Source organism: Drosophila kikkawai, chromosome 2R (assembly GCF_030179895.1).
Source record: "Drosophila kikkawai strain 14028-0561.14 chromosome 2R, DkikHiC1v2, whole genome shotgun sequence".
NCBI lineage: Eukaryota > Metazoa > Arthropoda > Insecta > Diptera > Drosophilidae > Drosophila > Drosophila kikkawai.
This window is the reverse complement of record NC_091729.1, coordinates 7539673-7550805: the sequence shown is the minus strand read 5'-3', so window position 1 is coordinate 7550805 and position 11133 is coordinate 7539673.

Sequence of the window (11133 nt, the reverse complement as noted above, 5' to 3'; positions counted from 1 at the left end):
AGAAAAAATCCTTTGTTTTCCCCCCCTTGAAATTTTGAGCCGAATTAATCAGCGCCCAAACATTCGACATTGTTATCAAAACGTCATCAACAGGAGGGAGAGCAGCAACGGTGGCTGCCCACAACAATGGCTCCAAAAACACATCCAGCAGCCCAACGTCAAAGAACCCTCGCCCCGCACTCGCTGAACAATCGGATGGTGGGGAGACCAGGGGCTACTTCTCCATATCTGTCGCCTGCCTTTGATGTGCGTCTTTGACAAGTGAGTTGACAATGTCAACGTCATCGCTTGACAGCCTTATTATGGCATTACGGGCCATATACGAGTGTATTAATGCAAGCGAGTGTGTCTGTCGGTTGGTATTTGCCGAACGGAACCCTCGACTTTTGAGGCAGATAAAGCAAATGGCCCTAAGCAGCTGGTCAGAGGCGACCCAAGTGATGAGGTGAAAGCATTGCTGGAACATTTGATGTTAACATTTATTAATACAGTGGCTTCAAATTAATAAAAATATGCTGTATTATTAATATATGTAAATTATTCTACTAGTTAGTTAGTTATTAGTTCAGATTTATGACAAACTACTAGGGTAAAATTTGTTAACATACTTAATTTTTGGAATGATGCAAGAACTTGTACAGGAAATCTCGACTTTCGGAATTCAACAAAAGGGAAAAAACATGTTGTGTACTATTTTCAAAGCATAAAAGAAATGATTAAAAGCATTTTGGAAATACGATATATCTTACGATATACCATATTGGTCCATCTTGTATCTATGCAGTTTTAGGCAGTTACAGTTCTGACCGAATACACCGCACTTGTTGTCTTCTATCTCCGCGCTTTTATTTTGCCATCATTCTTACCCACCTTTCGGATCTTTGCGACAATCTGTAGCCATCGTCCAGTATTCTGTTGGGTTCTTCGAGCCGGATATGAACCAGCAACCTATGGGTACGGGCCGGTGTTTTTCATATGTAATTGAGCGCAATATATGTACTTATATGTCGAACTTTTTTCCTTTCGATTTGCATATGTACCTATTCTGTATATGCCAAAATTGTACATTTTTACTGGCACAAATCAAATATCAACCAAGGAGCTAAAATACTAACCCCTGTGCCCCAGAATGAGATGAAAAATGTAATATAGACCACAATTTGTGCCGGACAATTTAAAAAAAAAAATAAAAATGTTTATTACTAATATCACTTATCTATCTATAAACATATATAGGCTATCGTCTAATCAGAAATATGTATTTTCCTCTGTGTATTTATAAGCCATCCCCAGTACACTCCTGTGCTTTCATCTCCCGCAGACGGTGTGATTGACAGTTGGATCAATAATTTGGGATGGGCCTGGCCATTTCTCACGCACGAAACTAATTGCATGATTCGAAAGTTATGCATGATTTTTCTCCTATTGCGGCTGGAGCTTGATTGTTATTCAAATGCTGACCATTGATTTCATATTTTATTTTCTATAACTTTAAAAATTCCGCACACTCTTGCTGATGGAGCACCGCCGACATCATAAATGTGTATCCCTCGTCACCAGTGTGGTCCGCTTGTCAGCGCCCATTGAGCTTTAAGTGTAAGACATGTCATGTCCACTCCAGTGTCCATTTTCGATGGGAGCCGGGTCGGGAAATACGCACGTTTCGGCTGGGTTTTCCGTCACATCAAAAGCATCAGAAGTTTTGTCATGTCGATTGCGGATCTGGCCGTCCTACAGAAAGTTTTTGCACCTGCCGTCAATACAAAACGTTGACATATTAATCCTTAATAGAATTTTCATCAGCAGCAACAATAGTGGTCGAGAAATCGAATGGTATGACAATGACAGGAGCCTGGACACGGCATATATGGACAGGCAGTCATCATATTGGACGACGGCTGGAGTGGGTTTTCCCAATAAAGAGGAAAAAATAAGAGTGCGAACAGGGAAGAGAAAAGATTTGTGAATACTTTTCAATGATCTGCTTGTTATATATTATTTTATTTGTATAAGCTAGCATAGTTTGTTCAGTTTACTTGCTTATTTTATTGAGTTTTACCTATTTGTACCTTGTTCAATTTTCATTTTATTCAAAATATATTAGAAATAATCCATTACATCGAAAGGAATAGGCAGATGAACCCCAAAAAGCATACAAAGATCGCCCCCAAACCAAATAAAAAAGTATTCGGCAGCACGTTTAATGAACTCTGCCAATGGTGGCGACTGCCATGTGTCCGGGTGAACGGTGAAAGGACGGACAGAGTGCGGCGGGGTCACGGGTTTCGGGTTACGGGTTACGGGTCTCAGCGGAGCCGGACTCCAGAGCCAACTCATTTGTCGCACCGCTCCAAGTGCGATTGACAAACTGTCAGGGAATGCATTTGCCGTGCTGTGCTGCGGCCTGTCCCGCGGCTCCGGCCGGGTCGGATGCAATGCAGCAGGCCAAAATGAAGGCAACAAAAAAATGGAAAATTAATTGAACAATTTAAAGGCATTTTTTGCGGCCCTCGGGTAGTGGACATCGCCTGTCAGTGTCAAAAAGGACATGACCGAACATTTGGCGGCGAATGAGTAAGTGAATGAGTGAGAGATTGTTTTATTGATTTTGCATAATAAAAATGTCACACACAAGCTCTGGCTACGTGGTCGTGAGCGTGTGTGTGTGTTTGTGTGTGTGGGTCGACAATACAGCAACAATAAATTAATTAAGCCGATAGAGACAGTTTAATGTCATTTAATAAAATATTGACGTGTCACTGACGCTGACGATGACACAACGCACACATGCTTGCCCCGAAAAGTCCGTAATCTATGGGGCGCCATTTTGTTTTTCCTTCCTTTTTCCGACGCTGACGTCTGATGGGTGTTAAAATCAATTGACGAAATCAATTGGAAACGGCGGTCAGTCGGCAGAGGAGCGGATGTTGATTGATTGACGGGCGACATATTGGCAACCGTTAGCCCCAAGATTGATGGCCACTAATGAAGGGCTTAAGCTCCGAACTCGTAAAGCTGCATTTGAAATGCATCAAAGTACCACTACTACGTAAGCGCAGGCAAATTCGCATAATGAAATGTTAATTTTGACACGTCATTAATATATTTTGTCTGCCCTCAAACCGGCAATCAGCCCGCCCCCTGGCCGCCCGACCAGACCACGCCCTCGCCGGCCAAATAACCTCAACGTTTTGGGCAGGCTCAATTGACGTGCAGCGATGTCGTAATTAGTTTTGACGTTTCTCGTTGCACAAATTAATTTATTTGACATGCCCGACGCGCCGGTCAGCGGCAATTGACAATCGACAATCGCCGGCCACTACAGGCAACATCGCATTCTATGTGGCGGAGTGCCATGTAGCTCATGGTTTTCCGAATGTCACATTTATTGGATGAGCCAAAAACACACAAAAGTATACACTCGATTGTTGCCGGAGTGTGGTGTGCGGCGTCTGTGTGTCTGTCTCTATGAATATTCGATGGGATTAATCATTAATGGCAATCAATCCCAAAAATTGACAGTTGCCCATGGAAATAATATAATACAAGATGGAGCTTGGCCGTTGGGAAAAACCTAATTCAATTGAGACTTCGTTTATAGTAACTGTTCAGTTTTTTATTGGCTTACAAGGTTGAGTTTATATTCGAGGAACTTTTCAGTCTAAGGATATTTATGTATTGCGAAATTATATCATTGTTATTATATATCTGAAGTCTAAACAGTGTATTTGTACTGAAAATTTTATTTTTTGAAAGCTATTTAAGAAAACATGAGATTGATTACAATATACTGCAATTCGCTTTTCAATCAAGCAAAAATGTCCATGTTTCCGTACAAGATAATTAAGCTCTTGGTTCCTCGTCCCAACGCCTGAGAACATTATTTCCCTTTTCATCAGTGGTCACTGCACTCTGTCTCCGGCATTCCACAGGACTCAACTTTGAACTGCTTTACATTTTTCGAAGCTCCTGCCCCATTTGGCTCTCCTTGGAGCCATCAGTTGACACTTTGCATCTTGTGCAATCACCAAATATTGTCGGAGAATGTCAACGTCGTCGTCGCCGTCGTCAGCATCAACTTTGTATCGAAGTTTGCACACAATCAGTAAAATATTTTGGCCCTTCGGGGGACGACCTCGTTTCGGTCGTCTTTGTCTGCTCACTGGTCCTGGTCTCTGTCCCCCCTCCGCCGAGGCTCCCAGGCCCTCCAATGTTTTCCTTTTGCCATGCACATTTTCCGCTTTCCTCTTTTTTATAATCCCTAACTCTGGCTTCTGGTCTTCTTTCTTAGCAGCAGCAGCAGCAGCCCAGTGCCATTCCATTGCGTTCCCTGGCTGAGGGCAAACTTTTTTGGCGTTTCATCTGCAGCACATCAATTTTTGTTGCTGACGAGCAAAAGTTGCAATGGCCGAGGCAGCCGACCCACATACCATCCGCCGCCCACCGTGCACCTAATGTGGCCTCGCTGTCCCAGTGTTATTTCTACTTGGGTGGCAGGCTGTCCGTCCGTCTGTCCGTGTGTCCGCCTGCTGATTGACGGCAACTGACAAGTTTCTCTTCGACTGCGCATTGACTTTTCTTTTGCAGTCGTTGCATTTTACGAGTATGTGTGCTCCAACTTTTCGCTCCCTCTCTGTCGCTCTGTCTCGTGTAAGCAGAAAGAAAAGCATTTCAGTAAATTTCTAATCCTTAAGTATATATGGCAGGAAGCGTCAGCCGACAGATGTGTGTCTATCTCAGTCTCTTGGCCTGTCTTGGCACTGTCTCACTCTCTCCCTGGCTGTGGATTGCATAATGTTCACTGTGTGAAAAGTTGTACAAAAGAATTTGGAGAATATTGGAAGACTTGTCAGGTCGGACTTTGTTATATTTCAGTGTTATTTTAGCTTAATATTGGGTTATTAAAAATATGTATTATTATTAAACAATATACTGTTACAATGTAACGAATAATAAAGACCCAAAGATCACTTCGAAATATGTTTGAAAATAGCATTGATATTTTAGATATCAGTAAGCTATTCCAGAAACACAAAGCATCTCTGGCGGAAATCAGCAGCAGATGTACCTGCGAGTATTTCTATACCAATTTCCGTACAAAATGTGCTTTATTTCTTTCGGTGCCCTCTGCTATAATGGCCTGGCTGCGTCTTGGGTAGAGAAATGCTGGTCATTTTGTCAGTGAGTCCGTCAGTCAGTAGGCGAGTGAGTGGTGGGCGGACGGGTGGCTTGGCTCTGACACTGTCGGGAAACGACAAAAACAATGAACCCAGTCGGGTCTTTATTGCATTTTGGCGACAAAACTCCTTGGATCTCGTCGTAGCTTTCATTTCATCTCAGACTTTTTTGCCTCTGCTGGCTTCCTACAAAAAGGATTTTGCATGTTTCTCTGACAACTTCTAAGCAAATTTCTTTGAAATGGACAATGTTTGTCTCTTTGGATGGACTGGCTGTTTGAGCTTATTTACTAACTCATGTACAATTTTGGATTTGTATCGTGCCGTGGGGTTGTTGCCGCCGATGAAAGGGAATACCAGAAGAAGCAATTTTCCCAACGACTTTCCGGCCAACCAAATAATATTTTCCCAATTCTGCCCCATCTACTCGTAAATAGTGCCTCGCTGCGTTCTTCTACACTTTTCTGCTGCACTTCATATCTTCATCAATCAATATCCATACATCTAATGAAATATACATAGTTCGAAGGACGGGTGTCTGCAGCCGGAGAGAAATGCTCTGCCGGCAAAGTTCAAACCTCAACCCCTCCGTCGGAAACTATACAGAAACTTTACCGTCTCGTCCTGGGCTTCGACTGCGCTTCCAACAAATGGCGCATCAGTCAAAACTGTTTTTGCCTGTCATCGGAAGACGCGACACGTCCAGTCGGTGGGCACTGTAGTTAGGGCAAGAGGACGTAAGTCCGGGTGAAAAGGTGTTGAGTGATAGAAGGGCAAGGAGTCTTCGAGATGACCTCCAGCCAGCCAGAAGTCTGGGTCTAGGAAATCAACTAGACGAAGGGATATCGTGCACTACACCAATAAACTTGTTTGCAGTCTTACTAGGCAATGGAAAACTATTTCTATGGTACGTTAACTGCTCACATATCAGATTATTATGGAAACTAAGAATCCAGATCTTAAAATATTATTTAAATATAATTAACGCCTAATTCTCTCTATTACCAACATTTGCTTGAATTCAAAATACTCGTTACTTAAGCAAGCACCGGGTATATTGTCCGAATATTTTTCTTTTCAATACAGATAAATCTGCAGCAGGATAAATTCTGGAAGCTGCGGACCATTCCATTCGATGTCCCACTGAACGGCACATTGATTGGCGACTTGTCAGTGAAGCTCGAGGGCGGAATGGAAGAAGAGTCAGTCCCATTTCGCTGGGCAAAGCTGCTGCTCAGTGTGAATGGTACATCTCAACATGAAACAAAGTGTCTAACAGAAAAGCTGAGAAAGAGCGGAGTCAACGCGCCACGTCAGACTAATCTTCGAGCCATCATATTACAGCATCGTCTGGAAGCCACCAGGACTCAGACCCACACGGCTATAACCCAGAATAAAATCCTGTGAATATTGTACGGCGCTAGGAGCTCACAAACTCCTCCTACTTCTGTCATGGAAGCCATCAATCGTTTTGTTGAAATGTGCAATAAAAGAAAAGTCATGAAAACTTTCTGCTTTGCTCGCAGATTTCTTAAGATGCTGGGAGGGGCTGGGGTTAGTTTCCTAATGCCTGCGACAACATGGCTTGGGCAGGGACGTCCTCCGCTGCTCCTCTCCCTTCCCGTTCCCGGGAATTGCCCTCAATTCAGCTTGCATTTGACAGCGTCGTCGGCGACGTTTGACGATTGACGAGGACGTCGAAGACGTACTCCCCTGCCCCGCACTCTCTCTTCCCCCTTTCGGAATTGTTGTTCTTGTTGCCAAGTTCGTCTCTGCGTGGTGGTAATGGCCAAGACGTTGGCCAGGACAACAGAGCAGCTGCAGGCCAGGAGAGCAGCCGCTTGCATTGGGGTCTGGATTTCTGGTTGTAAATGTTAGTACGATTAATTAGGTAATTACGACAAAGCTCGTTTTTTTGCTCAAAATTTTAATTAAAAGGACGCTTCCAGTGTTAATCGTTTAAAGCTATTAAATGACGTCTTGAAATATGAATAATAAGACATGCAAGTTTAGAGTTTGCATCTGATAGGTCCTATAATACAAGATAAACCTCTTCCAAAACCACTCCGCTCCTGACTTCCTGATGCTGTTTTGCCACCCAAAAGTAGTAAAAAGAATAGCAAGAACTCCCGGCTTCGGTCAAACTGTCGTTCGCACGTTGAATTGCGGCCGGATTTGATGTGGGAAAGGGCCACGTCGGGTGGCTTCGGATCGGACCTGGGGGCAGCCAGTGGTCTTGTGTATTGGATTTGCTGCTGGCTCGGTGCCGACTGGCTTGAGGATTGGGCTGGGCTGGCGTCTTAGTGTCAGCGGGCAAGCCGTGACTGTAGCCTCTCGCTCGCACACTCCCTCTTTCGCTGTCGCTTCCGTCCCAACTGCAGGCGACAAGTGCACCCAGCCACCCTGCCACCCTTTCACCTCCCACTCACGGGCTCGGAGCCCCCAAGATGTCCTGCCTGCGAGCTCTCCTCGGTTCACGACTCGCTCTATCAATCCGCAGAGCGCATTGAACGACAGCGTCAGGATTTTTGCAATTTGAGAAGTTGCTACGTGACAATTCAATAATTTTTGAAAAGTTTCTTGCTTTTCCCCACCTCTTTGTCGATGCCTTCTTCCTTCGAGGGGCGCCAGCAGTCCACTGAAAGAAAACAATGAATAGGAAAAGTTTAGCTTATAAAAACTTAATGCTATTTCGTTAATAATCTAGCTAAAAAAATAAATATAATTATATGTATTAAATTATTAATAACTAGCTGACCCTACACTATACTTGTTATCAGCTATTGCTTGGACGTATGTTATATCTTGAGTTCAGGAGCTCACCTTGAGGTTCCGCTAGGAATGAAAGGGTATTCAAAGCTTCGGCTCCGATATTATACTACCTTTTTTTTTAGTGTATTTGTCTGTCTTGTCCTTGGACAAAAAACCAAAGCAAGGCCGGGCAGGATGTTCCATATGGGTTGGGTTCGGTTCGCTTTTGAAAGTTGTTGTTGGTCTTCGTTGGCGTCGCCGGAACTAGGAATTTTAAATTCTGCAATTTTCGTGACAACGTAATTTTGTCCACGACATTTCAGCCTGATGCTTCGGTCCTTTCTGTTCCGTCCGTCCCTGGCCTCATCGCACTTGTCGCAATCGTCCTCGTCAGTGGCCAGCTGCACCTTTTCCCCATTCCATCTCCATCTCCATCTCGAACTCAAACTCCATCTCCGTCCCCGTCTTCCAACGGGCTTTATGTAAGAAATTTGTTGTGTGCATTAGGAACTTTGACGCTTCACTGGATGGCTGTCAGTGGAGTTCAGGGCTCTCGGTTGGGGTTTGGGCACCTCCTTTTGCCGTCCTTTTTTGACGTCTGAATTTTGATGCTCCGACAGTTTATTCGATTGTTTTTCTCGCTTTTGCTCGGCAAAATTACGGAAGTGCAGCAGAAAAAGTCATCTGCCTTCCGCCCGTCGCTCTCGCCGCCCCCCATCGTCCGTGTCCCAGCTGCCGCTGCTTATGTAAGAAGGGAAAATTGCTCGCACAAATGGCGCCCAACCCGAGAGCCTTTGCCCGCATTCCAAAGTCCTGTGATGCACCATGCTGGCCGGCCATCTTCATTAGAATTTATTTTTATTGTTTTGCGCAACTTTCAACTTTTACAACTTTATCAATATATGAATATAGATTCGCCGTGCAGACTGTCTTTCCGCAGCAGGGACTTTAATTATGGAAATAGAGCAGATTCTAGGATTCAGCGGTTGGTGAAGATTTGCTGAAGGCCTCTGTTTAATTCGAAAGGCAAAGCGCATAAATAATTTCTTAAGGTTTTACATTTATGATTAAGACAAATTTATCTGTATCTAGCGTCATGAGATACTGGACTATTAATTGCCTTCTGGTATAAAAACGGAACCTTTGAATCATGGTAAAATTTATATCTGAATATATATAAATGAATGTAATTACTGACAGGAAAAACTAACATAGCATGGAAACAGTAATGAATCCGAATGGAATTTATTTGGAAAAACGTAATAATATATATTGATTTTATAGAAAACTGATCACTTAAATCAGAAATTTTTAATTTATTATAATAAAGGGATGGGTTACAAAGGCAAGACTCACCTACTAAATGAAAGTATTGATTCTTCTCTTCTTTTTTGTTCATGGTGTGTATTTGGGGGCAATTTTTCGGCCCGGCCTCTGCTACCTCCGATAACGTTAACATTCGTATGGCATAATCAAAGTCTCCGGAACAGCATAATCTTAATCTAACACGTGTCCAGGCTACAACTAATAAGAAGTTTTGAAAATTAATAAACGTTTTCCCAAATGTGCGTAGTGGAAAAGTAATGTGGAAGCTTTAGAGGCTTGATTTAATGGAAGCTAATCACAAATATGTTCGGTTACGACTACCACTAACCACACTCGTTTTCATATTATGTGTTATCTTTTGGGCAAAGCCGACATGACACATTATCAGTGTAAACTTGCCCGAGATCGGAATCTGTACTGCTTACCTAAATACTCTCTAAAGCAGTTGCCTGAATTATGATAAACTATGCGCCCTTCTCGAATAACCAAAATAAATCTAGCGCCCACGCAGCTGAGCTCTGTTCAGCCCAGCCCAGCTCAGATTGAGTTCGGTTCTGAGACCCTGTTCCTGGCCGGGGATCAGGTATTCGAGGGGGAGCCTCGAACTGGCTCAGCGCGAAGCGCATTTATTATTTGATTATAAACAGCAGCGAGCAGCGAACAGCGGCGAGTGTCGAGCGGCCATAAAAATCACCTACTGACAGATTTATTACACAGTTGGACGGTGGTCGGGGCAGGCAACCGCTGGCTTAAGCCGGGCCGAGCTGAACTGAGAAAGGCGCCTTGACAACAAACAGATACGCCAGCAACATCAAAGCAGCAACAACAGCACCATCTGCAACAGCAAGAGCAACGGCAACAGCAACAGAAACCACGGCATCTACGGTGCTCTCATCATCGTCATCATCAGCAGCAATGCTGACAGCTACACGGCAACGCCATCAGTGTAATCAACTTGGTGTCGAGCGTGGAAGTGGAGTCGGTGAGCAGCTCCGTCCGCCAAGAGCCCGGTCTCTTTATGGGTGGCATGTGATAACCAGCGATTCGCGACTAACTTTGACATCGCATCCACGCCAGAGACCCTAACTCCTTGCCCTCATTAAGCAGCTGAAATTTCTCAACAAAAAAAGAGGGAATCAGTTAATAAGGTGTACATGCCGAATGCAGATTACCCTGTAAGAAGTTCCCAGCAAGGAGTAAGTTAAGAAGAAACTTTTCACATTGGAAAAAAGTATAGAACTTTAAAATATTCTTTATTATTATACTAATATAATTATAAATACAAGTTCAAAAATATTTTCAGTCGTTTAAATCAGGGGACAACTCTATTCCGAATAGAGCATCAAGACTCTCGACAATTTTCACTCACAATCAGCATTGACCTCGGTCAACAAGACCCCCAGACATTTCCGTACTCCCCCAATTCTCCCGCTGTGTTCCATTCAATACCCATCAATGGCGACGGGTTGCGTTTGTTTAACTGCAGAAAGTTGGTCCACCACCGTCGCCGGCATCCTCGTTGACCGGTTGACATGGTAATACTGGCGGATGGATGGACAGGGGGACTTCAGTCGAGCGGAGGAGGCGAAGACAGTGGCAATGGCATCCCAAAAGTGTCAAATGTGTTGTGTGATTTATGCAGTCAGTCGCATGATTTGTTTGCAGTCCGTCTACTTTTCGTGTTTATCTGCAGAAAAATATGAGAAAGATAAATTGATAAATTTCCAGGCAGGAAAGGCAGCCAGCAGCTGGAGCTGGAGCTGGAGGATAGTGGCCGAATTCGCAATCAGTTCTTTAGCCAATTTTCGCTGGGAAACTTTTACTCCTGTCCGTGAAATTGCCTGCTTTCATTCGTTACCTCTTCTTGGATTTCTCCTTC